Source organism: Cavia porcellus, unplaced genomic scaffold, assembly GCF_034190915.1.
Source record: "Cavia porcellus strain 051 isolate PalLab524CR breed Dunkin Hartley unplaced genomic scaffold, mCavPor4.1 scaffold_5, whole genome shotgun sequence".
In the NCBI taxonomy this organism is placed as follows: domain Eukaryota; kingdom Metazoa; phylum Chordata; class Mammalia; order Rodentia; family Caviidae; genus Cavia; species Cavia porcellus.
Genome location: NW_026947488.1, coordinates 22,593,980 through 22,621,940, shown reverse-complemented (window position 1 = coordinate 22,621,940; position 27,961 = coordinate 22,593,980). Strand labels below are relative to the sequence as shown.

The following is a 27,961-nucleotide window of genomic DNA, read 5'->3' as shown; positions in this document are numbered from 1 at the left end:
GGTGTCAAACACTATGAGAGATATGAATGAACAGGCTTGGGAGGTTTCTGCTGGAAAGGACCACACTGGGTGCTGGACTCCAATGATGTATGTTATGGCTTGGCAAAAAGTTTGTCTTTATTTTGCTCATGTCCAGAGATTTTTCCTGAGACTAAGAAAAGGGCAGTGGAGTAATTAATTGGCAGAAAAAATTTCAAGGCAGTCAAATGTTGAGCCTGTGGCATGGCTATTATTAGGGGTTATTGTTGGGGCCAGATTTATGTTGTGAATCAAGAGAAAAGAACCCAGCAGGATGATTTAAAGCATCATGAGTTCAGCCAGAAAGGAAACTCCAATAAAGCTGTGGACTGCAAAGATAAAGCTGAGGAAATCTCAATTGTTCAGAAGGAAAAAAGGAACAGAAAAAATGGCCTGAAGGCATCACAAAAAACAGCAAGTCTCAAACCTTTGCAGCCTCAAAACTGCAAAAGCAAAAGACTTTGCTTTGAGGCAAAAGCCACATAGCACCATGTTCTTAGCACAGAAAACTTGTTCTTTAGAATTGGGTTCAGAGTCCCTAGCAATGCAGGTTACTCAACAACCCCTACAGCCAGGAGAGAGGGAAGCCTGGCTACTGCTCCAATGGGCAGCAGACCTTGGCATCATCCATGTGGTGCTAGTTTTAGGTACATACAAAATGCAAGAATTCTGAGGTTAAAGAAGCTTCCACCTTCAAGCAGGCAGTCATGAGTTCGATCCCTGGTACCGATAAAAAGGAAAAAGGCCAAAAAAAAAAAAAAAAAAAGGTTCCACCTTGATTTCAGAAGAGGAGGCCAGGCAGTGTGTCCCTGAGAGGGCAGTGTGTGAAGCTGTGAGTGTGAAGCCAAATGTGCAGTAGAGACCCCAGAAGTTTGGAAAAGCCAGGAGCATGGATCATTTAAGGATGGCCTGCAAGGAGAGTGCAAAGCCAGCCCAAGAGACAAGCCATGGGAGCTACAACTACAAGTGCCACGGGGCGGGGTGGGGGGTGTTGTGTGTGGGGGTGTCACTCGCATCTTTTAGAATTCAAAACCAGATTGCTTTGGATGCTGAGCATGAAACTCCAGGACTTAATGGTTTTTGTTTTGTTTGTTTGTTTTTGGTACCAGGGATTGAACTTACGACCTTGTGCTTGCCAGTGGACTTGCTTTATATCCTGTTTGTGACATTTGTAATAAAAATATTTATCTTATGCCATTGTGTGTTGGAAGACTTTAACTTTGTTTTTATTTGTACAAGGATTTACAGCTAAGAGTTTGCCTTCTTATCTAGGAGGAGATTTGGGACTTGAACTTTTCAGCAATGCTGAAACTGTTAGGTCTTTGGCAATTCTTGCAGATGGACTAAATGTCTTTTGATTAGAGGGATGTGCATGGGGCTTTCGGGGGCCAAGGTCAAAATGTTTCTAATGTAATATCATATTGACTTAATGCTGGTTCTTAAGGATTGTTAAATTATATTATAATGTTCAAGTTGCAAAATGTTAGAATAAGAATGTCTGGTACTGAAAACCTGTTAAACGTGTTTGGTTGCCAAGTTGACAAGAGGTGGATTGTTATAGTTGATATACCATGTCAATTTGAGAAGCTTAGAAGTTTAACTGAGAGATTCATCAAGGAGCCAGGAGGCTTGCTTTGTAAATATCCTCATCCTGTGCAAGAGGAACCACAGAGATTTTGTGAGTGCTACATCTGCTCTGGGGGGAATGAGGGAGAGATGGCCTGCATGTACTATAAAAGAAGAAAAGAGGCTTGTTCTTCCCCACTTTTGTCCTGGGTGCTGCCTTGAAGTGTTGCAATGCCATCCTGCCTTGGAACCAACTGATTATGGACTGAAACCTCTATAGTGAGCTAAATAAATCTTTCCTTCCTTAATTTTGAGTGTTTGGTATTTTGGTCCCAGCAAGGAGAGAAAAGTAACTAAGACAACTTCATTTCAGGAACACAGGTTCCTAGTTCTACACATGCCTTAGAAAGATGGATTACCATCCTCTCAGCCCACAGCTCTTCGTTATAAATCAATGGACACATTCTGCAGAGAACAATGGTACCCTTGGGTTATTTTAAACATCACTTAAAGTCTTCCTCACCTGCTCTGCTCTCTAATTGCTCCTACTGAAACTGTGTGTCACAACTGGATTATTAATGAACTGAGAGAGAGCCAGGGGGCTAATGAAGTGGGATATCAGAGGACTTGACTAGGGCTCCAGGGACCTGGAATAAGCCCAACTCACAGGTTTTTGCACTCCAAGAAAAGTTAGTGAGTTTCATTAGCAAATAAGAAATCACTAAACTCAGGTAGCACTTTGGCTTCAACAGAATATTGGCTGTAAGGACCCAAGAGTTCTTCAAACTAGCGTTACATGAATTGAATTAACTGTACACTGTCTTAAAATTTCCCAAACTTAAAATTTGTCTGACCCTTTCCCCCTGCCTGGGTTTCTAATCTGTGACTGACAAAACTCAGGAAACAAAGCCCTTTGTGAAGAAGAGAACTCTATTGTTCTAAGGTCAGTACTCAGCAAGTGTGGATTCCAGAGAATGTTTTGGGACTCCCCCCCCCCCAACCCTTTTGTTTATTAACTTTCTCTGCTCTTCCTGGTAGGAGGAGGGGTTGGTTCTCAACAGCAATTTAAAGACAGTGAAAACTATTGTGTAAAAAAAAAAAAATGCATGCTGTACGGGACCTTCTGCCCCAGAACTGTCTAGGATTGGATGATAAAACCAACTCCTATGCCCTGCGTTGTGTTTTTAGCATGAAATTTCAGGGAAGCCGGCAGGTCTGGATCACACATATCTCAAACCACGGCAGACGTCAGCAGAGGTACAACCACTTCCTTCCTTCTTCTACTTAGCTCCTTTCTTTCCAGAAAGAGGAAATGAAACGACTCCACGGCGCAGGTTGGGGCCCACATGTCGTGTTATCTTGTGTGACTCTTGACTGTGAAATCTACCCTATTCCAGGGCCAGGACTGGTCAGGTCTCTGGACATCCTGGGAAGCCTTCAGACTCAGGCTTCAAGTTCCTTCAAGGTAAGAGACTTGACTTTCTGGCCCTAGCACTAGTCTATGTGACCATGGGCAGGTTACTGCTCCTTTCTGGGCCTCATGATGCCCATCTGTCAAATGGGAGCGAGAATACCATCATAGGCTCTCTGCTTTCCAAAGTGGGGGGTGAGGAAGCGCTCAAAAATCAGTTCTTCAGAAGGCTGGCTGCAACCCGGCCCCTTTCACTTTTCTGTAGCTCAAAGTCAGGTCCCCACCCCTAGAGCGCTGGGACCCAGTCCACCCTCCCTGGCCCGGCAGCCGGATGGGGTTGTGTGTGCCCACCCCTTTCCTGAGACTCAGGCCCCGCCTTGGGGGAGGAGCCGAGAGCAGAGCCCAGGCTCGCGGCCGAGAAGAGCTGGCTCTGTATCCTCGCGAGCTGCTGCAGCTTGGGGTCCTACGGACCGAGCCAGGGCCGGGAGCCGCCCGGGGCAGAGCCCCGGAGAGCGGTGAGTTCCTCGCGGCGCCACCTCCTCCCCTGCGCTCTGCAGCTGCATCGGGCGGGGACGAGGATCGGGCAGGGAGGTGATGCTCTTAGCCTCTTATAAACTGGCTGGGGGATGAGGGGCCCTTTGGCCAAGGGCGGGTGGCTTAGGATAATTTGAGGGTTGGGTGCTCTGGAAAGGGGAGTATCAGCGCGCAGGGCTGGGCAGTTGGGCCCCCATGTGGGCGTTCTCCCGCGTCTCGCGCTCCCTTAGGGAGGCTGAGGTAGGGGGTGCGTCGGCAGGTTGTTGGCTTGGGCTATCTTGGCGCTGTCTCAGGCTGGGCGGGGGTCCTTCGCTGGTTCTGGACTCGGGCCGCTGTCTGCCGAGGTGGCAGCGCCGAGCGACCCGAGCCTCAGACCAAACACCACGGCGCCCAGTGTAGGGGCCAGGCATGGGCGCCGCCCCCTCGCGTGGCGCCGCTTGGTCCCCGCAGGGCGCACGGGGCGCTCTTGCCCAGGCGGGAAAGGTCCTCAGGGCAGGCGTCCTTGCTAGCAGATCTGACCGCCGCAGGATCCCAACTAACCGTGCCACCAGCCTGGAGACACCGCGTGTGGAAGCCTCCAGAGCGCCGTGCGCCGGGCCTCTCCCCAGGGCCGCCGTGCGCGGGCTGCTGGGTCCCCCGCGCCAGGAGCGCTCCTCTCCTCTCCTAGCTAGTCCCGCGCATCCGCTCCGGCAGGGAGGAGCGCCCCCGAGCGCTTAGGATGGGTTGAAACCGCGCAGCCTTCTTCAGAGAGATCGTGCAGTGGGGTCTCCCCCAAGGTCACCCGGAGTGCCAGGATCGCTCCTGGTGGCGAGCAGCCAAGGGGACATCCTCACCATCCTCCCCCTTTCCTGATGCAGACTCTTCCTCTGCTCTCCCTACTCGGCTTGGCCTCCAGCTTCACTGGAGATGCGGATAATGCAGCCACCAGCCCGAAAGAATAATCGAACCTAAGCAAGCTGTGAATCTGGCGGTCCCAGGAGCCCCTCGGCGCGCCGCCGCCACGCGCCAGGCCTGGGACCCTGTGCTTCCTGGCACCGCGGAGCGGAGGAAGAGAGATGCGGCTGCATAAGCGCTTCTCAGAATTGAAAGCCGAGCCGCTTGTGCGCCCATGTGATTACATTCCACATAATGGGCCCCTGTTCTTGCTGTTAGAGGCGCCCACTAGCTAGCTCCCCGCGGCCTGGAGCGCCAGGTGCCGCCTCTGAATCGCCCTCTGTGGAGGACCGGGGCCCCGAGGTACCAGGCTCCCTCTCTCGTGGAGCTCTCACTGGGAGGGGCCTGCAGTGTGCGGCCTGGGCCCGCAAGGGTCCTCTTTGTGTACCCTGCTTGTTTCCTATGACTGGTGAAGCCCCGGGGAAAACCCCTTCCAGGCTGGTAACAAAGCTTCTCCACTGATCCAGGATCTTACTATTTGCTGCGGGCAAGACGCTTGGCCTCCCTAGCCTCAGTTGTCTCTAAAATAGCGGGCATGGCTGGCTGTGGGGTGGTGAGCAAGGGGCCGCATGCCAGGGAGCATGGGAGGGAGAGCGAGGTGTGTCTCTTAGACAGGTGCGGGAATGGAGCCCTGGTGGGCGGTTCTGTGGGGCTGGGGGAGTTTCCACCTCTTCCTCCCTCACTCTGTCACAAAGCGCCAGCTTGCAGGAGGCGGTGAGGGGCCGTGAGTCCTTCCAGCGTGCTGCCTGCTCACAGGGCCTTTCCCATACCACCCCCCACACACCTGTCACCCTGATACCATGTTCTCTGCCCCAGTCCCTATGATAACGAAGGCAAGGTGTCAACCAGATCGCTGGAACCTTCAAGTCTGAGCTTTCCTGTCCTCTGCTGTCTACCCAACAGCGCCCCCCTCCCAGCTTTCTGACTCCAGCTCTTCCCAGCCCATGGAATGCCCTTTAGGAAGCCCACCTGACCCTTCCTTCCCTTCTTTCAGTTCCCTCCTGCTGTGACATGCGGTTTGTGCCTGCGGGTGGGGGTTTCAGGTGCCAGAGCCCCGTGCTTCCTGTTGCTTCCCTGACCTGGGAAGTATGTAGTAGGCAAAGTGCATGTCCGGTGCCCACTCAGACTTTGTTCTGTCTGCTAATCTAGCTAGAGTAGAGGTTAAATTCTAATCTGGCTGTTAAGTCTTTAGAAGCTGAAGGCAAGGAGATAGCTTTTCCTAAGACTAGCACCTTTCTGCAGAGTTCACTGGCCCCTTGGGAAACTTAGCCAGTGCTCTTATCTAAATCAGTGCAGGGCCAGGGCCAAACACTGACCAGCAGAGGCTGGCTGCCTGCTTTAGTGGATTTGGAGGCACTGATTTGGGTTCAACTAGTGGGCTTGAACTCTCACCCTGGCCCCTGTCCCAACCTAGCCACCCCAACTGCCCACCTCCAGGACACCCGTGGCATGTGCTGGTCCCAACAGACCCCAGCCCAGACTGGGACACCTTTCTTTGTCCTGTCATTCCTTAGATTTGATAAGCCTGTGCCTTACAGAAAGCTGCAAATATAAAGAGCATGGGAGCCGGCAACCCTAGCTGAAATTACAGCTCTAAACCTAAACGTTCAAGAACCCTATGTGATGATTTTATTTTCTGGAGGCCCAGTTTTCCCGTCTGTAAAATGAGAATCATGGTAATGCTTGCTTCATGGTGTTGTGAAGGTTGTGTGAGACCATAACAAGGAGAACATGTTTAGTAGATGACCTGGTGCAGGGAGGAATTGCAGGAAGTGCTTGTTGTCCCCATCATTGTCACTTACTCCTTTGTGTTGGGCTTTTAAAGGTCCCACCTTCTCTGGTTCAGGGGCTTGGGCTGTGTCTCTTCTGCCTCCTGCTACCTAGACAAGGGAAGCCTCTCTGTGCCTCCTGGAGATGGGGGCTCTCCTGGGAATTTGAGTCTAGCATGACCCTGTCCCCAGGGAGTCTGCAAGCATTCACTTAGCCTTTCTCAGCTGGCTGCCATTTTGCAGGGCTCATTGATTTCTTCAGCATAGACTTTCTGTCCATTGCAGACTTTCTGTTGAGCAAGAGGTTTCCAGATGATTAAGAAAGCAGAGAGGGGGCCTGGAGATAGACAGTGAGGCGCCATGGGATCAAGACTTCCATAGCAAGCTGTAGGAACATGGGACCACACGCTCACCCAGGTGTGGATTTTCAAGCTGCCATCTTGTCTCTGAATGGTGATGACTCCTTACCTCTCACGTACACAGGCGACCTACCCAGGGAGTGAGGTGAGGAGAAAAGAGATACTGTGGGTGAAAACTGAGCTCAGGGCCTTGTAGAGATGAGTAAGTGATTGTGGATATTAGTTGCTATTATTATTAGTGTGTTGTTACCAATAATCTATGGGCAAACTTGAGCTCGTCAGAGATAGTTTCCTAGGTGGTAAGTCATGGAGCAGTGTGCGCCCTTGAAGAGACACATATGCAAAGCATATAGGCTTGGAAGCACTCGGTGTCTGGCTGGAGCCAGCAGAGTGTGATAGAGGCAGGAGCAAGGTTGGGGAGGAGGCAAAGGCCATTCTGCAGGGCCCTGACCTGAGAGATCAGGTGCTCACTGACCCAAAACAGACACCCGATGGCTTCCTCCAGTGGTAGCTCTCTGGAGAGAGCTGTTAGATTGTAGTACTCAATAAGAGCCCAGGTTGTTGCCTGGGAGGAGAGGCTGGCCTGTGCTTACCTGCCCGTGTGTTCACCATTCCTTCCTCTTCGCTCTAGCTTGCTGAGATGTGTCTCCTACCTCTGCACTGCTTCGGTCTTCCTGGGACTCAGTTGTCATGTGAAGGGAGAGGGATGGGCAGAACAAGTGGACTGAATTGATTCTCTTGTTGGTCATGATATTGTGTGTGCCACATACCTCTGTGGATGCTGATTCTTGGTCTTTACTGTGTTTCTATTGAGTCCTTGTTTCAATCCAGTGAAGTGGATACACTCACTTTCATTGGGAGTGGGAGATTGGGAAACTGAGGCACAGAGGGGGAGACAATTTGCTAAAGGCCATGCTGCGCACATGTGACTCATATCTGGGGAGTCTCCAAAGTTGCCGTACCTGCCCTGCACCCCTCCTTCATGCTTTCTGTAAACAGCGAAAGCTCACTGCAAAATGTCTGGCTTCTCTCCCTCTGGATCCTTGAGTGCTGGTTAGTAGGTACAATGGAGATGGATCACAGTGCGGTGTGCTGTGGGTACCTGTACTGGTTTGGGGAGTGCCTGTGTGGGAGGAGGTGTTCTCAGATCTCTCCGAATCCAGATTGGCATTCTGCAGCCCACTGATGTCCCACAAATGTGCCTTTGATGCAGGCAGTTTGTCGCTTGATTGATGTGGCAGGTGGTGGCCAGGCCCCATGGTGGCCCCAAGGAGGAATGAATCTTTTAGGATAACTGCTTGGAACATCATATGATGACAGACCCTTCCTGTCCCGGAAGTATCCAAACAGAGGCTCACGTTTCCTTTTTCATCAGGGCAGAGTTTAGGCCAGGATTCAAATCCTGGCTCTACTTTCCACTAGTTCCTGGGCCTTGAACAGTGTTTTCATTTCCACCTTTCATCTGCAAATACAGACTATATATGTAATTATGTAACATACACACATATATAATTTGGAGTTGCTGTAAGGATTTATAATCCTATGTAAAATGCCTGGCTTCCAAATTGTAAAGATAATAGTGATGTAAGGTCCACCAAATTTTCCTCCAAAATACTTATAATAATTGTGCTGATATGACTATATTATTATGGTGACCCATTATTCTTTCAGTCTCCTCTTCTAGGCCAGTAGTTCTCAACCCAAAGTCACAACCTGGGCAGGAGAGCAGAGGAGGAGGGGAGCTCCTGGCATGTAGTGCATAGAGATCTGAGATACTGCTAAATATTTTGTAACGTACAACCCAGCCCTCCACAATTAAAAAAATGATCTGATCCAAGTGTTAATTATGCCAGGGTTGAAGATGACTACAGTGGACTGCAAGTTCCATAAGGTCAGCGATCACGTCTAATTCATTCATCTCTGTGTCCCCAGTTACCCTGTATGATGCCCAACACCAATATGCATTAAAGGAATGAATGAGGACTTGGAAGGCCTTATGTACCCTGGAGTCTCGGGGCTTTGGCTTATGGGCCATTTTGAATGGGAAGAAGAGATTTAGATGAGGCTGAATGCGGAACAGCCAGTTAGTGATTCTGGCCACAGAAGTCCAGAGCAAGCCCTCTATTCTTCATGAGCAGGTGTGTGGGGCCCCTGCTACCTGCGTTGTTGCCGCCATCTCTGTTTTTTGCTACCCAGTTACAGGACCCACCTTGAGCTGGATGAGTGGGCTGGGGCAGGGAACTGCAGGTGCTGACAAGAAACGCCCTGTCAGCTGGGCCCTTGGGATTTGCCAAGCTGAGGCACAGCTGGGTCAGCTTCCTGTTTTTTCCCTTTCCGGTGGAATGAAGGAAACCCACTGAATGGCTGTTTTTCCACTGACATTTACAGCAATGTGATAGGCCTTGGATTAATGAGGTCGAGCTACAGTGTGAAATCTGCCTGATAACTTGATGCCGGGGCCAACAGGAAGACAGCGCTTGTTTTCTTCGGGCTGTTTGATGTGTCTGGATGGCTTTGGGCAGAGAAGCTGGGGTCATGACTCTGTTCAAAAGAAAGAGCGTTTTATACCCTGGAACTGTAGAGGCTGGAGTTGTTTCTTGTTTTAATTTATGGGGGAACTTATTTTAATGTAGACTTTGAAATAAATAGCTCATTAAAGCAATAGTTGACTCAGGCTGGTTGCCCAGTAGAGAATCTGGGCTATGGAAAAACCACCTGTGTTTCCAGGTCTCTATAGGACTCGGAAGGAAAAAGCTGGCCCAGAGGGCATTTGGGCGGGTTACATGTGTATCTCAGCTAGAATTTACTCAGGTAAAAGGAAGGGCCCAGGGCTGTGACTCAAACTGGTACATGAATCACCTTGGCATTCCTGTTAGAATGGGGAGTCTGATCCAGGAGGGCTGGGCCAAGGCTCCTGTGTTTCTAACAGGCCCCAGGGGTGTCATCCCGCTCCTGTCAAGTGTACCTTGAGTAACCCGTGTCTGGGGAGCTCTCAAGTCTACAGGTGAGGGTCCCTGGTGTGACCCGCTCAAGCACAAAAGCACATTCAGCCTGTGTGCCGGTTTGTATAGCCATCTGCTCTGCTGGCTGGCTTGTGGAGAACGCAGATGTTTACTGTGCCCCTTCCTGTGTGCTCAGGCCTGAGACCAGACATGAAAGACAGGATGCTTGGTCTCGGAGCAGCTCAAACAGCTAGAACTTGTGTGATGGACGGTAGTGTTTTCAAAAACAAGTGTCCAGGAACACAACATCCCTGGGTCACCTGGTCACCTGGGACTTAGTACAAACCCAGATTCTAGGCCTTAGGTAAGCCCACCTACATCAGAATTAGCCCAAGCAGGGGATCTGGATTTTTTAAAAAGTGTGCCAAGTGATTCTGCTTTACAGCCAGCCGGGGGGGTGGGGGGGAGGTAGGGGGAGGTGGACTGCTTTATTGCTCAGCAGGACTTGGTAGGGGGGGAAAGCTGGATGCTGCCCTGTGACACCCATCTGAGAACTAAAACGCAGCCTGCATACTGCTTGCCAGCTCGGCACCCTGCAGGGTTGTCTCTGCCTGGGGGAAGGACACCGTTTTGTTTTTTCCTTTTGTACCAGGAATCGAACTCACAATCTCATGCTTGCCATTTAGGAGCTACATCCCTGGCTACCTTTTTCTTAAGATTAATAACACTGTACTTAACTCTTTTGACTCCTGTGAGAACTCAAGGAACTACCCCGATTTTCCAGCTCAGGAAAGTGAGCCACAGAGAGGTCCAGTGACATTGCCAAGGTCACACAGTCATTAAATGGCAACCAGAATTTGAATCCAGTACATCTGGCTTCAAAGTCTTTGCACTAAATTGTTACTCTTGTCTTTAGTCCACAGGGAGCATCTTTACCTAGTCTTTCCTTGGGGCTGTGGCAAAATAGTAGTGACCCCACAGAGCCAGGCCGTCTTTTCATTGCTGCCTCCAGGACCTACTACAATCTCAGGTTACTTGCTTTTAACTTCAATTGCTGAGCCTCAATTTCCCTGTATGTAAAATAGGAATAATGACAGAATGAGACGCATATGTTTAAGCACTTAGTCTCTGTGTTGTAGGTAGGATGTACTTGCTATGTATCAGCTGTTAGAATTGCCATATTATCTTTAAAGTTATCTTCTGGGATGACTTTACAGCCGAGGAGACAGGTGAGCAGAGTCCCATGTCACTGTGTTCCTAGGGCTGGGTCATTTTTATTTTTCACCAGGCTTCTTATGGCCCTAATTTTTGCTTTTTAGCACTGGTTAAAAGCCCAGTGTGTGCCAGGCTACTGATTTCTCAGACTGTCTTGAGTCAACGTTCAGGTCAAAACTGAATTTATCTCTGTCACGCAATTCTAAGTAAAAGGAACACATTCTGAGGATTCCTCTCTGTAAGATTCTTGACACTTCTTGGTGACTTTCTAAGGCTCAAGGTTCCCTTCCAGGAATACATGTGTTGCCATCCCCGGCTCTCCTGTGAGCCAGACAGAGAGATGTTGCCTTCCAAACAGTGCTGATGGTCTTTTAAGGAAACGGAGGATTTTCACCAAAATGTCATTCATTTTTTCTTTGTCATCTAAAACTAAGCTTTTGCTTTCTTATGGCTGTGGTTTATGCTTTTTAATTATAAAAAGAATACAAACATCATAAAAAATTCAAGCAGTACAGAAATCCAGAAAAAGGAAAGTAAAATGTCCTCATCTTCCCCAGTTACTCATCCCCTTCTCCAGAAGAAATCCCTGAAAGTTTCATGTATCTGTCTATAAATTTCTGGTGAATATTCATTTACTTATACCACAGTCTTCTGAGACTTGCTTTTTCAACTAATGTATCTGAGCACAAGTCCACACATGCATTTACTTGATTTATAAGACTACGTGGTACCAGTGATAAAATTTTACTATCATTTATTTTGTTGTCCCTTGTGGTAGTTAAAATTGCTTCTAGTTCATTCCTACTGCTACTGCTATTGCAAAAGCAGAATGTACAGTGTGTGTCTTTGTACATTGGTATGACTTTTTGTTTCGTTTTTGTGGTACTGGGAATTGAACCTGGGCTTCTACACTGAGCTATCTCTCATGCTCTTTTTTATTTTGAGACAAGGCCTTGCTAAGTCATTAAATCGCTCAGATGTGGCTTGAATTTGTGATTCTTCTTCCTCAGCTTCCCAGAGTGCTGGGATTATAAACAGGGGGCACCATGCATGGCTGGTATGGTTTTATCTGTTAGAAGAATTCCTTGCAGTTTAAACAGGGTTAGATATAGACAAATTGTCCTCTCAAGAGATCAAGCCAATTTCTATTCCCTTGGATGTGAATGCCTATTTTCCCAGCCTTCTCCAACACTGGGTATTAAAACATTTAAATTTTACCAGGTACAGGTTGAATTATCTTTTACCTGAAATGTTTGGGGCCAGAAGTGTTTGGGATTTTTTTCAGATTTTGAGATATTTCTATATACATAATGAAATATCCTGAGAATGAACTCCAAGTCCAAAAACTAAATTCATTTATGTTTCATATGTACCTTACACACATAGGTAATTTTATACAATATTTTTATTATGCGTGAGTTTTGACTGTGATCTAGCATATGAGGTCGAGGTAGAATTTTTCACTTACAGTGTCATGTTGCTGCTTCAAAAGTTCCAGATTTTAGAACATTTTGGATTTTGGGTGTTTGGTGTAGGGATAACATAGAAGGTATTTCTGAGTTAGATTCTATAGCGAGTCAGATTTTTTGACTGTACTTAGATAAAGTTGTTAACTATTCAAGAAGTACATGTTACCTGCCCTTTTCTTGAAATTAGAGGTATGAAATCAAATTAAAACAGACTCTACTTCTAATGGTCCTATTTCCAGCTGGCAAGCACATGGACAAATGAGAGCCAATAGTGAAGTTCACGTTGTACTAGAAAAATGAATAAGCTAAACTAACTTTTGTGTATTGAGGTCTATCTTAATGAGCACAGATGAATTCAAAATCATAGCATGAACTGTATCCTGGAATGATGTAGGAGGGAAACACTTGAAATTCTCAAAAGAAAATAATTTGCTGGGCACAGTGGGACATGATTGAAATCCCGTTACTCTGGAGGCTGTGGCAGGAGGATGGCAAGTTTGAGGACAGTCCAGGCAACTCAGCAAGATTGCCACAAAAATTTTTTAAAATAGCAAGGGTTGGGGATATAATCAGTGGTAGAGTACCCCTGGATTGAATCCTTAATACTGAAAAGAACAATAGAAGAAAGAAAGAAAGAAAGAAAGAAAGAAAGAAAGAAAGAAAGAAAGAAAGAAAGAAAGAAAGAAAGGCTTGATTAGGCCAGAAAAATCATGATGAGGGCAGCAGAAGAGGTGGGAAGTCAGTAGGGATAAGACATTTTAAACTAGTCTCTTTAGTAATTTGCATGCTTGGGGCTGGGGATTTAGCTTAGTGGCATAAGCGCCTGCCTTGCAAGCAGGCAGCTGTGAGTTCAATCTCCCATATTGATTAAAAAAAAAAAAAAAGAAACAAAATAAATTTGCATGCTTAATAACACGGTTTGTTTGATAGACCTCATGGAGAAACCCAGCTGAATTTGAAGCCTGCCCTTATTTCTGATCACTCACATTTATGCAGAGATAGCTGTGAATCCAGAAAGAGAGAGGGCAGCCAGATATAGCTGCAATCTTATCACTTTGGGAGACTGAGGCAGGAGGATTGCCAAAGTCAAGCCCACCCTGGGCAACTTAGCGACTTAACAAGTCTGTTTCAAATTTAAAAATGAAAAAAGGGCTGAGGATGTAGCTCTGTGCTGTTCAGTACTGTGGAAAGAAACAAAATGCGGAAGGAGCAGGTAGCAGAAGGCTGACTTTAAAAATCCAGTTCTTGGAGCTCATAGAGATTATACGTGGGTGGCACAAACAGGCTGTTTACTGCTGGGGTTACTAGGAGATGCGCCTGTAGTAGAGAGGATGCCGAATGGGTGTTCAATGAATGAGTGTGCATCAAAGATCTGTATCTTGTAAAGGGGCCTCCTACTCAAAAAGAATACATGCATTTCACACATGGGTCTGATCATCTCATCTACCCACCCAGGGGAACCAAACCTTCACTGTACATTGTCTTTACATCTACCGGTCCTGGACATCTCTTCATTTGACTGAGACATCTTAAGAGGAAACAAGACAAAGAGCAGTTGAGAATGTCAGTTTGAATCTAACCATCATGTGAATCGCCCTAAGGAAGGATATACAGAGCAGGTTCCAAGGCGAGCACAGTGGAGAGACAAAGTCAGGGGCAACCCAGTCTGTCTTCTGGTGGAAGGCAAGGTAGGGGCCTGGTTACCCTCTCGCTGCAGCAGCCAGGTCTGCTTTGTCGGGGTTGATGCAGTAGCTCTTTCTCCAACCCGGAGGGCCTCTTTCTCAGGACAAGAACTGATGGAATGATCTTAATGAGTTTTTAGTCTCTGGATCTCCTGTTCCCTTTTCCCTTTCCCACTTTTGAAACACTTACAATGTTCTTAGTAGCTGTAAGTGAAATGTAAAGGTAAGTAATGTCATATTAGTTTTATATTTACGCTATCCTTTGTCTTCCAAGAAAATTCAATGAAAAGGAGGCAGCAGATATAAAACCGACAGTTGACCGTGTTGAGTGTCATGGTAGAGATATGGTCAGATGCATGAGAACTGGAGGGGAAAGAAATCCATTTGGCACAGAGGAGACGAAGAACGAGTCAAAGGGAATATAAAGAACAGAGAGAGAATATTGTCTAAATGAGACAAGGCAAGTCAAGTGCCGCGAAGCACTTAAGATAGATATTACCATTCTAACCCTACACTTATGGTAGCTCTCAAAGAACGAAGAGGACTTTGCTGGGTAGAAAGAATGATTTTGCCACCCTTGGGACAGCATATTTGTAGGTGAGTGTTATATAATGAAGACTGCATAGGCTTCACACCCGGGTTCAAATCTCATAACTGCCGCTTCTGATTGTGACTTGGCATGTTGAGATGAGCCCCTCTTTCCAATCTGCCTAGTGGGGATACTGATACCTGTTTTAAAGGGGAGATGAAAGCCAATTTATGGATAGTAGCAGGCACATAGTCGGCTCTAAACAAATGGTGACAACTCCTGCGCAAGCGTGAATCCCTCAGGCATGTTTGGTATAGCTGAAAAATGAATATTCATGATTTGGAGGTGGGGCTGGCCAGAGATAAAGCTAAAATATCAAGCCTGGATCCCAGATGGTCTAATCAATGATGGCAGACCTTTTAGAGCTTTCAGTGATCCAAGTGTCCCACTGGGGCTTGTGTGCCACAGGTTTGCCACCACTGGTCTAGATTGTTAGAATGAGGGCTTGAGGCTTGACTCAGTAGGGCACGGTCACATGCTTCTCCACGGCATGAGCACTCGGCCAGTGCAAGGGATGGCAGGTTGGAGGGTAAGACGTGGAGGCAAGGAAACTACTTTGGGAACTGCAACATCTCACTTTCTTGTCTTGGCAACTCAAAGCTCATATGTTAGATAATTAAGGCTTTTTTAAGTCCTGCAGTGAAGTACTGACAGGAGAAGCAGTGGTTAAGAGAATGGGCGTCAGTGTCAGAGCGTATCTGGATTTGAATCCTAGCTCTTTTGCTTACTAACTCTATTCCTTGGACAATTACTTAACCCCACTGAGCTTTAGTCTAGTCTTCCATAAAGTGGGAGTTAATAGTGCCTTTTTCGTGGACTTGTGGTGAAGATTAAATGAAATAATGTAGATAAAGCACTTAGCTGAGCTCCAGGAATGCAGTTAATGTTCAATAAAAGCCGATCATTATGATGGAGAAGTATATTACTTATTTGACCTTGGAATGGTGTTTCCATTCACATCTTCTGGCACTACCAGTGTTCTCCATCCAGAAGAGCTCCCGCTTTAGACTTTCCAGAGAAGCAGCAGCACTTTTTGCTCCAAGAAATAGTAAGGAGGTTTGCCAAGTTCTGACACAGTGGTTTTTAGATGCACATTAGACCCACCGGGGAGCTTTTAAAAATGTCAATTCCTGGCTGCACCCCAGACCAACTGACTCAGAATCTGCCAAGGTGGGGACTCTCAGACCACAATATTGTTAAAAATTTTAACGATTTATTATGAGAAAATCAGAAAATGTACAAATCCTGAGTGGGTGAATTTTCTATTTCCTGTTCAAGAAGCAGGATGTTACTGGCATCAGAAGCCCCCTTCCGACCCATCCCTCACCTTGACCCCTATCCTAACTGATAAGAGTATAGATCCCTTTTGCCCATTATTGAGTGTTACATAAGTGGAATTACATGGTATGAATTCTTTGTGTGAAAAGTTTTGGCTCGCACTGTTTGTGAGAGTTATCCACATGGTAATTGTACATTGTTCTTTCTCACTGCTGTACAATGTTCCATTGTGGGACCAGAGCACTTTCCCCCCCACGTACTGGTGGTGGCTATGTTGAATGGTTTGTACTTTGGGTCTTTTTACAAGTAGTGCTGTGAACTTTCTGGCAAATGCCTTTTAGTGAATCATATAGAAATTTCTCATGGGTGTGTTGATAAGAGTCAAGTTGCTACATTAGAGGACATATGTTTAGATTTATGTTAGACTGCAGAGAAGTTTTTTTTTTAAAAATGGCTTTACTAATTTATATTCCCAATCCACGTTTAAGAATTCTTGCCAAACAGTTGATATTTTCTGTCAAAAACAAACAAACAAACAAAAAACCTTTGGCCATTCTAGTAGATGGGTAGTGGTCTTGCTCCATGATCTTAATATATAGTCCCAGAATCTCCAGTTGATTCCAGTGTACAGCCAAGTTTGAGAACCCCTGCCCCCTTTTCTAACATGTTTTGGAAAGTGTTAGTGGAACCAGGCATGGTGGTATACATTTGTAATCCCAGTAGTCCACAGGCTGAGGCAGGATTTCAAATTTCAGGCTAGCCTGAGTTATATAGTGAGAACTTGTCTCAAACAGTAACAACAAGAAATTGTTGTTGAAACTGGAGAAAGATATTAGAGTGTCTGAAGCCAGAGTTTCTATGGATCTGATGTAGCTGCTCCAATGAAGTATGTTTTGCTGGGTTGAGAGAATGTTCAGCTGTTCAGATGTGACACGTGCCCCTCATTCCTGTGTGCTTTATATGGGGTAAATGACTCCATCAGGAGTGATCTAGAAGCTGACTTGAAGTAACAGGAGGCTCTGGAGAGAGGTCATGCAGGGCTTGAATCTCTTTTTGATTCAACTTTTAATTTGTTTTTCATTTAGTTTTTTATTCTTTCGTTTTTTGAGAAAAGTTTTGGTACGACATTCGGTTAGACCTTGAGCAATTCTTCTGCCTCAGCCTCCTGAATTCTGAGATTATAGGTGTATACTATCATGTCCAGTGGCTAATTTTTCTAATTTTTTTTTTGGTACTGGGAATTGAATTTATGACTTCACACTTGCCAGGTGGGCACTTGTGCCACTGAGCTAAATCCCTGGCCCAATTTTTCTAATTTAAGAAGTGAAAGAGATGGGAAGCTATCAGAAGTGACTAGTAGTTCATGTTGTCAAAGATGATTTGGCCTTTGGGACCAGACCTTAAGACTTTGATGTCATATGTTTGCCCCTAATAGCTTACTCAGAACCAACACTTGGGAAACTCTTTAAAAATGGTCATTGAAATAAATATTAGAGCTGTGTAACCATTTAAATGAGAAGCACAATTCAGCTGGATATGGTGGCACACACCTGTAGTCCCAGCACTTGGGAGGCTGATGCAGGAGGAGTAGTGTCAGCCTGAACTACATAGAAAAGACCCTATCAAAAATAAATAGACAAATAAAAAGAAAAAGAAACACAGGTCACATGGGTACAAAGGTGTTAGTGAGGATTTAGCTGAATTCATTAATAATTGTGATTTTTTTTGTAGTTTCCATGTTGTAGCTCATGATATTTACTATTTTTTCATTTGTTTTAAGCAAAATTCCCTTTATATCTGTGAACAAAGCTATGATCACTGTCTTAAAATCAGCTGTGATTTCCAACACCTTGTTCATCTTGAGGTCAGTTTTCACTGGTTGCCCTTTCCCTTGAGTTTGGGTCACATTTTTCTGTTTGTTCTTTAAAATTCATCTAGCAATCATACCCTAATGAGACTTACAGAGATGCTGGATTCTGTTTCTTAGAAATGAAAAGAGTTTTAAAAATATTTGGCAGTTACCTTGACCAAACTCAAACCTCGTACTCAGTTTATCTTGAGTGGGTGACATCTGAACTTCTTTTTGCCTTCCTTGGAATCTGCCAGAGACATATAGCATTCTGGGAGATTTAGGCACTGTGTACTCTGGTTTTTCTGAGATATCTCTCTTCATTTTCCAGCCATGGTTTTCTGACTCCTGTCTTCTTGTTGTTTATACAGTAAGAGAGAAGTTTTCTGTCCAAGTCTTAACTACTAAGTGTAGCACTCATTGGAGTTTTGCTCAGATAAAAACTATACCAAGTCACCCAGTGATATTTCTTTCAAATGCAGATTCCCCTCCAATTTCTGCCTGCTTGTGGTTGAGCAAATTCAATGCCTTCCAGTATGTATTTTTTGGAAGATGAACTGTGTCTAGAGTTCTTACCAGTCATATGGTAGAATAAGAGCTTCTCTGCTAGTACTAGAAGCAGAAACTCTCTGATCAAGAGTTTTGTTCATCCAGGATCCTCAGAGCCACCCTCCTTGATCGCCTCATGTATATTAGGTGACAACAGATACTGATTTGTCAACTACATAAATGAAGCTTTAAAATGGAAGTGCACTCACAAGAAAATTGCCACAGGAAAACCCAGAAGCTCATTACTCATTGATGACATAAGGTATGATACAGAGAAGGCATTCAGTAGTTTGCTAGTGAAAATAATTAAGAGAAATTGACATAATACTGGCGTGTAGACGGAAGTGGCTAAGAAAGGGAACCTGAGATTCTAACAGGAAAAGATAGTAACACCACTTTCGTTGTGAGGGACTTACAGCGTGTGGAGTCTTTGTTCAAAGAAGCAGAGCTAGTGAGAAGGGAGGTGAGGTGTGTTTGGCTTTCTGCACCCATTAGGAGGGAATCAAAGTGAAGGAACTTTGGCTGGAGATCAAAGGGGAGGGACAGAAGCACTGTAACTAGAGTCTGTGCGCGTCTCTGCATGGTGACCTGGAAGGTCACAGATCCAATAGGGAAACTTCAAAACCTGTGTCAGATGAAAACTCCATTTTCCAAATGCAGAGCATCTTCAAACATTCTGGCTTATTCTACAAATGGTTTTATATGCTGGAGAAAAGCGAATCTGGTTTGGAGCTGCTGGGCGGAGTAAAAAATGAGATGAAAAAATGCCACTGAGAAGGGAGCACTGGTTAAGGGGAATCCACAGAGAGACACAGTTTTGTGGGATTTACAAGGAGATAGGCATATTTTCTGCCTAAGGCTCCAAAGGAGATGACGGTTCCAGCAGTAGGGAAAGTTATGGCTTTAATCAGTTATGACTCTGTGTAGGTCTCCTTTATTTTTCTTCAAGGATTCCTTGCTACCATTCAAGCTTCTATGGCCTATCTTCCCTGTCTGACTTTTTAAAATTTTTAATTTCAAGCAGGGCAGATGCTAAATATACTTAGTGAATGACAAAGGAACTGACCCATTGAATAGATGCTAGACCGACCTAAAGAGATGCCAACCCCAAGCTGCTGGGATACCATCCCTTCTTACAAGGGTCTTAGCCTCTCTGAGTCTCTGTTTTCTTTCTTTGAAATGGGGCCAATACTTACATTTTCAGAGTTGGTGCAATAATTCTAAGATGTGTTATGTGCACAAAATTGAACATATGGAAGGGTGCTGGGCTTCAAACTGCCATTATTACCTGGCATTGCTTATCTCTGGGTTCATTTCATGTTCATAGTTTACAGCTTTTGAAATGTTGAGCTTTAGTGTCATTAAGCTTGTGTTTTACTCCATGGTGATTTCAGCAAGTAATTTGTTCTATTATAATTAGTCTGATTTCTTCGCCAAAACGTCCTCTTATCTCTCTCATTACTAATGCTGTGGATTTAAAAAAAAAAGTTCACAGTATTAACTTTGGATCACCAGGTTAATTAACAGCTAATTTAAATTAACAATTTTTTAAAATCTTGCATTTCACATGGAAAATGTTTTAAAACACATTGGGTTGTTTTGTTTTGTTTGTTTGTTTGATTGTTTTTGTACCAGGAACAGGAATTGAACTCACTACCTCGTGCCTGCCAGGCAGGTGGTATACCCCTGAACTACATCTCAGCCCCACTTAAGGATTTTTAAAGAGTTTTCTCTGCTCCATTTTTCTACAGTTGTATGAAGAGACTTGGGAGTTAAACAGACCAGGGTTTGATTTGCCATTTTCTGGCTGAATAATTACTTGGAATTGGCTATCTGCCTTGACCTCTCCCTTCTCTTTCTCATTCTTTCTTCTTCCAGGTACTACTTTTTCTTTCAAGCTTAGCTCTCTGCTGTTTATCATCCTTGGTTCCTTGACATTATTCTCTAAACCTTAGCAAATAATCTATGTAGAAAGCTTTTTAAAATTTCCATCCCAGCTGCTTCCTAACTGGCTAAGTGCCATGGGCTGAAGAGCAGGAGATGGCTTGGGAGAGGGATATTCTTGAGGTTTGTGAGGTGGAGAGAGAAGCCTTATTAGTGAGCATCCCACAGTCGTCTTCTTCTATTATGTTGGTAATGATGTGGAGCCTGAGATGATGGCCTGGACAGGACAGTGATTTCTGGATGTATGTAGAGAAAGGTGTCACTGGTGGCAGGACCTTTGCCCTCTCCCACTTCTGGAATGGACTGTCCAGTTTCCAACAGCATGCCATCTCCATATGCTCCAAGGGCAGCACTGGAAGAGGTGGCAGTCGGGTACAAGGACTGCCATCTTTTACTTACATTGGCTCAACATAATGTTTCCTAGAATCTGAACCAGCACATTAGCAAGATGAAGTAAAACTCTCTATTCTATCTCCTGGCACAAGTTAACCTGGGATGTTCTTTATTCTTGTCTACCATTGGGGCAACATTGATTTTGGATGCTTGGATGCTATCATAGGATTTGGATGTTTGGATGATATTGTAGGATTTGAGAGACCTTCCACTCAATTTGACAACATTCTAGGTATTTGTGTTGAAGATTAGAGAATTTTAATCAGTAGAGTAAAGGTAAATTTTGAAATCCAAATTTAGGCAAACATGATATAGACAGAGTTGCATGCTTACCATACACATAGTCACGTCCCACTTCCTTAGCCATGGCAGACATTGCTAATCAGTCACAGCACTGATTCTAATCCTTTTCCTCATTGTGCTCCAGGTAAGTACTACCAGTGAGCTAGGAGTTCACTCAAGAGAAAAAAGCTTGGTCAGGGAGAGAGTCAGAGAGAGAGAGAGAGAGAGAGAGAGAGAGAGAGAGAGAGAGAGACAGAACACCCAGGACCCAGGAAGGTGGCCTGTGACCACAAGTGGCCTCCTTTGGAAAATGATCACTTTGGCTGCAAAAGGAGGTTTTTGTCTCTGTGCAAGGGGAGGGAGTGGACTACGTTTCCCCACGCTTGAGGAATAGAATTTGTAACCTGACTCCAATTTCCCCCGTGCTTAGCTATTACATAAGCTTCTTTGGAAGCCGGCTGTTTGGTTTAGCACCGTGACTGTGATCGACAGTCACATGAGAAGTTTATAGATGTTGTGTCAGCTCTGTGGGTGCCCCCATCCTTAGCACCTTTGCTCCTGTCCTCTGTGGCTTTCCCCACACTGATGTTCTTACTCACCAATGTGCTAGCCTCTCTGGGCTCGGGATTGGAGGAGAAGCTCAGCATGGAAGACTGGTGTGTTCATGGGCTTTCTTGTCCCTGTTTTGGGCTTTGAGGTTTTCTTGGAACTGAGCCTGAGAAAGCTGTCTCACCTCCACAGGCAGACTCAATCCAAGACATCAATCATATCCACTTGGATTGGTCCTTCCAGGCTTTCTTGCCTGGCAGACACCAGCCAAAGAGTGAGTACTTACTACTGGCAGATGATCTTTCTGCAAGGCCAAGATTGGGGTTCACTAGGCCATCTTACCTGGATCTCCTCTCTTAGCATTCATGAGTGGCCAAGGAATTCACTGGGGGGAATTATTGGTGGGGACCCCAGTAGCATGCCCTGGGCGGGTGACATTAGACTGTTTTCCTTCTGACAGACTTACCCTGCTCTTTAACACTGCCTACACACGACCCTAGCTCTGCTGTCTAGAGGTATGGTGTAAAGCTGGGCCTTTTCCTCAGAGATTTTGGGAGGGCCTGGTCCTTAGCTCCCAATATGGCCTGGCCATTGCATACAGCAGTCATGATTATCCCAATGCTGGACACAGTGCTTTTCCTGAGAGACCTTAGGGTGCATTAGTTGTTTGGTCACCCTTTGTTCCTGGTGAACTCACCCTTTGAATCCTGCTTCCCCTCTCCCGCGCATAAACATTACATCCTGTAAATGGACTTTAGCGGGCAGTGCAAGTCAGGGCCGAGACCAGGGACACAATCTAAATCTGAATGAAAAGGGACAGCTGGAAGGAAGAATTAAGGAACAGAACCGGGATCCCACAAGAACTGGGATCCCACAACAGACCATAGGAACAGAATTCCTATGTATAAAACTATGCCTAGAGTCTAGAAGGTTATCCCAGCCGGAATAGGACAGTTTCTTCCCAGATCCCATGAGACCAGGGAGGGGAGGGCAGGAGAGATTTCTAACTCAGATATTTGGAGCATCAAGGGGCCCACCAATCTCTTTGCTCATGAGTAAAGTGTCTTTATGCTGGAAAAAAACGATGCTATTATTCAAAAAGATGTGTCTTGTGGGAGGGTGGGGGTGTGCATCCTTGAGGAGAAAAAGTAGGTCTCAAGTGAGATCTGAGGAGGAGGAGAGCCAGGGCTGTTTGTTTTGTTTTCCTTTCTCCCTTGTGCTCAATGGTACAGGATACACGAGGAGAAAAGTACTCAGGGCCTCCCTCCAGCCAGCTGCCAAGATTGTATAGCGAAGAATAGCTGAAAACCAGGAGGGGGGGGGGCGAAAATCTTAACATTTTCTTCTGATGGTGTGAACTTTGAAATGCTTTCTGACTCATGTTTTAAAGTCTCTTCAATTTGCATTCACCTTCCCTCATGTTGTTTTTCTCAAAGCAGTAGGCTTGAATCCAAAGATTTGTCAATCAGCTGTTCCCCTGGAATTAAAGAGCCCTGGGGCCTGGGCCCTCTTCTCTCATCCCCTTGAGCAGGACTACTATGTGATCGTAACTTTGACCTTCCCACCTTTTCTCAGAGCCAACCCTATGGGTCGGAAACAACCATTGTATGGGGGAAGTGGATGCGGCCAGTACTATGTCCCAGCAACATGAGTAGCGTCTCATCTTTCTGTAGGCTACAGTTCCTCTCAAGCTCCTGTTGCTGCTACATCCTTAAACACATCATTGCTATCTGTTGTGGGGCTTTGAATTCTAAGTAACAAAAGTACAATTCAACTAACTTAAGTAATAAAGGGGATTTATTGGTGTAGAAAGCTGACATTCCAAAGCTCCTTGGTTAAAGGACCATAGTTCTCTCCTGGTTGTTCCAAGGTATTGGCTTGATCCACAGATTGACTTCCACCAGCAACAGGGCTTCACCCTTGCAGTTCACACAGAGTGACAAGAGACCTTCTGATTAGCCCCACTCCACCCATACCACCCCCAAACCACTATGGCTGGGCTCAGAGCATTGCTAACAAGCCCTGGCCACTCAAGGCTCCCGTAGCACACCATGTCCACCCCTGGTTCTGCCAAGCCCTGACAGTTGCTTGCTTGCCCTTCTCATCATCTCAGCTTTTTGAAGCTCAGTTTCTGCTCCCCGAGACACACTGATTGTTTCTCCCTTTGTGGGCAGCAAGACTGAGGCAACAGAAATCAACAATACTGGACAACAAGGCTGGATTGAGACTCTGAGGAAGAAATCAGAGCACCTCAGTGGGGTGCTCCTGCTTCTCCCAGGGTCAAGTGCCTTGGCCTCCAAGTTCCTGTTGGCCACAACCAAGGAATTTTGGCTCATTGCCCAGATGTTGGAAAATTAAGCACCCCACCCTGTTTCCCTGGCCTCTCGTTTCTCATGTCACATAGGCTTCCTGGATGACCCCACCCAACCTTGCTCTGTAGTTTGCTCCCACACCCATCTTACCAGCAGGGCGGCAGCACCATCGCCTTGTGGTCTTACTTGTCTAATCTCCGCTGGGTGGCCCGTTTGGATAGTCCCACTACATGCTGTACCCAATATGTCTTCCTGCTGCTGGTTTTCCTCCCAGTATGCCCTTCCTTGGGGAACCCCCTTAAGTGATGATAATACCATTGTTCTATCAGGGCTGGTAGTTTGGGTTGTATTCTCATTGCCATCTGAAGCTTTCTCTGGAGGTGTGGACAGGTATGCCCAGGTCTCACAAGGAGGTTGATTCCCAGCCCATGGGAACCATGGATTCTGTGGACTGCTTGGGCACCAAGGCCAGTGCTCTGTCTCAGGACCGCCCAGTTGCTTTTAGCAGCACCAGGCAATTCTTTAATTAGACTGAGCAGGGTTTTCTCAGACGGGGGCAGGAGGAGGTGTGTGGGTCTATTGGGGGAAACTAGGTCACCTGAAAACCAGCAGTCAAGAGGGAGCTGTCCTGGAGCCTCAGTTCCAGGGAACCCAGAAGGGCGAGATGGGAGGGGCTGATAGGAAGAGCAAAGGTAGAGAAATGTGCTCTGGCCCCTTTTCCTGTCCCTGGGGAGACACAGTCCTCGCCTTTCTCCAGGGGGCTGAGCAACTGCCCTGAATTCCTTTGCTCAGATCCAGGAAGGTGCTTCGGTGAGTGCCTCTGTCTGCCTGGAGCCTTGCAGGGAGCACTGTGCTGGGAGTCAGGTCTGTAGACTTAGTTGTTCCTCATCATCTGTATCTTTGGAGCATGTCACATGCTCCCCTGCGCCCCCATTTTGTCATCCATCGGCTAGACAGGGCCTGTGTCTGCCTTGTACCCTGTTGTATCCTTGTCCTTATCAAAGTTTGTGAATGTAGTAGATGCCTGGTGAATATTGTAAATATTTGTCAGATGACTGAGTTCATGTGGCAGCTTCTAGGGTGGAGATGTAGCTCGGTGGTGGAGTGCTTGCCTAGCAAGCACAAGACCCTGGGTTCAACCCCCATCACCACAAACAAAAACCAACAAGCAAACAAAATTATGTGAGTGCTTTTCTTCTGCTTCTCTTCCAAGATTGTTGTCATGAGAATCAGCTTCGAGGCAGGTTTCCAACTGTCAGTCGCTTCTTTTTTTTTTTTTGCTAGCAGTAAATGCCATCATTACTTTTCTTTACTACTAACTTGCTAGGTTTAGGCTAAATTAGATTTATCTAAAAAGGAAATTTTATACTGTTACTAGAAGTAAACAGTGACTGTGAAAGCAAACCCATTGAAAACAAAACCACTTCATTCCATTTTCTCCCTGATTCTGTTGCTGGCCCAAGGCTAGGAGCCCGAGGCTGTCTTTCTCTTTGTTTACAAGGGAGATTGGCATGGTTATAAAACATTAAGGACCTATTAGTCCCAGGTTGATACTTTCCTCTTCAGAAAATCTGAATGATTAGAAAGGCAGTGGAAAGAGTATACAGAGTTCTCGGGGCAGGTCCATCTTGTGGTAGATCCCTTGTGTTGGTTCTCTTTCCATGCTTAGGGAACTACTTGGCCAAGATGATGATACGGAAATGGCTTTGAGCAGGGTAGAGCACTTGAACAGCGTAGGTGATTGGTATGATTTTTCTTATCTCCACTCTCAGGATGTTTTTAGGGAACTTCCTACCTAGTAAAGTAGGTGATCAGAAATGAGAACAAAAAAATGAGAAACTGTATAGACTCTTAGGGCTGAAAGAAATCTTACAGAATGCTCAGGCAGTCTGATATCAGTGGAAACTGCCCTTCAGTGAGTGATGGAGAATTCGCTACTTCCTGAGACAACCACTGGACGTCAGGACCTTTGTTGAATTGCTTCTTGGATGACTCTGGAGGCCAGTTGTCAAAACTGCTTCCCTGCACCTCGGTCAGATGTGCATTGGGGAGATTCACAGACAGTCTTCTTTTTCTTGTGTAGAGTTCTGGATATTAGGAGACTGCTGAGCTACTCTGTCTAAAGACAAGGCTTACAAATTCAAGTGACTTTAGGATCCATCAAGTATTACCAAGAGGTCAGGTCGGGGAGTGCTGTGGAAGAGTGGGGACTGTGGTAAATTAGAGGGCATGTGCTTTATCTGAAGGGCCCCTTTTCTGCACTTGCTGGTGGTTGCCATGTGAGCCCAGCATGATTAGATATTGAACTGTTCTGAGAAAATCTAATGTTGAATACAAAATCTCTGAGCTTTAAATGTTAGCAGTGAATTAAGATGCTATAAAACATGGTCTGAAGTGAAACCAAACAAAACAATAAACATGAGGTAAATCACAGGAGATTTTCTGGTGAAGTCTGGGCCCCAACCGTACTCATCACTGCTTCCAAATTCACCTGATCTTTTTGGTGTGGGTGACCCTGTCCTCTCCCAGGTGTAAGGAGTGCTGGTTTCCAGAACTCCCTCCATTGCAGTCAGCCCCTCTGATGTTCTTCCACACTGCCAGAGTCCCTCTTAGCTCCCCTGCTCCTCTCATCTAGTAAATACCTATGGGTGCTTTGAGATTCAAATCCATTGTTCCCTACTCTGGGAAGCTTCCCTGATAATTCCAGGAAGGAAGACTGATGCTTCTACTTTCTGTGTCATGCTGAATAAATTACTGAATCTCTCTGGCCTCAGTTTTTTTAATCTGGAAAATAGCAATAGTTCCTACTTTGTTAGGTTGTTGAGAGGATTAAATGAATTTCTAGATAGGTGACAGACAGGGACTTCTTAGAAGGCAGAGCTGGTTTGGAGATGGTCACAAAGCAGGTGTTCATTAACACTGGTTCACGTGAAGGGGCCGGGGAAAATAAGCGTGTGGGCTTCCAGCTCTACGGTCTGACCATCATGATGATGCTGTGTGGTTGCAAATTCAGCTCTTTTGAACTCTTTCTAAAATCCAGCCAAAATATTTGTCCAAATGGCTAAAATACAAAGCAGTGACAATACCAAATGCTGGTGGGCAAACTAGACCACTTATACATTGCTAGAGTGACTACAACCAGTCTGCTGGAGAACAGTTTGACAGTTTCCTTTAAAACTAAATGTGCAATTACCAGATAACCCAACAGTTGAACTTTCGAGCATTTGACTCAGAGGAAAGAAAGCTTACATTCACACGAAAACCCAACTGGCTACAACCGGGATGGTCATGAGTGTGTGAATGGTTAAACTAAGAGGGGTACATCCATGAAGTGGAGTGCTACTCTACAACAAAAAAGAAATGAAGTACTGATACATGTAACAGTTTGAGGAATCGCACAGGAATGATGCTGAGTGGAAAATGCCAACCCCCAAGGGCTACCTGCTCTCCGATTCTATTTATACAGGTTTTTTTTTTTTTAATGATAAAATTTTGATTGGAGCGCACATTAGTGATTAATAATTGCTTGGGGAAGGAGCAGGAGTGCATTGGGAGGGGAGCTTGGGGAAGGAGATAGATACCGTTATAAAAGACTTGGATCCCTTTGGTGTTGGGAGTGTTTGTATCTAAACTGTGGTGGCAGATACATTGATAAAGTTTCATGAGATGAAACACACATTCCTAAACTACCTGTGGCACTGGGGAAATCTGAGTAAGATAGGTGAATAAAATGAAACGAGTGGCTTGTATCAGGGTCAGATTCCTGGCAGTTGTATTGCACAGGAGTATTTGAGGTTGTCACCATTGGGTCAAGTTAGGCAAAATATACTGGGATCTTTTTGTGTTATTTGTTACAATTGCGTATGAATCTACAATGATCTCAAAGTAAAAAGTTTTCTTAATTAGAAAAGGACTGCAAGGTATTCAAAACAAAAAATCAAAATGAAGGCAAACTAAAGGCGACTAAAGGCAGTCAGCTAGTTTCCTGTTGAGCCTCATATTCTGTTTGAGGTCAGACAAGCTCAGAGCCCTGAGACCTCTGCCCCATGAGAACAAGCCAACCCCCTCCCATTTGTTGGGTCTGCCTTTCTATATCAGGGCTGGGAGAGGCCCAAAGGTCATTCTCACTCATCCTGAGTTCGGGATGTGTATGGGATTTGTGTGCCTATGCAAGCTGAAGCCAAACCCTGGCTTCAGAGCCAGGCATGGTGGTGCACACTTGTAATCCTAGCACACTGAGGCTGAGGCAGGAATTGCAAGTTCGAGACCAACCTGGGCTACAAATGAGCTCAAGGCCAGCCTGAACTGCATAGCAAGG

General features: G+C 45.7%; 1 protein-coding gene across 3 annotated transcripts in view; it reads left to right on the top strand.

Moving 5' to 3' along the window:
* The first annotated feature begins 3,356 nt into the window (after positions 1-3,356).
* Positions 3,357-27,961, top strand: part of Ppp1r16b (protein phosphatase 1 regulatory subunit 16B) — a 92,764-nt gene continuing 68,159 nt past the window's right edge. For 2 of the 3 annotated variants that reach the window (XM_003467654.5, XM_005002770.4), the window contains exon 1: positions 3,357-3,510. The gene's annotated coding sequence lies outside the window, so the exon portion shown is untranslated. Of the gene's footprint in view, positions 3,511-3,565; positions 3,587-27,961 lie in introns of those variants that run through there. The other variant, XM_063248354.1, reaches the window with a different exon arrangement.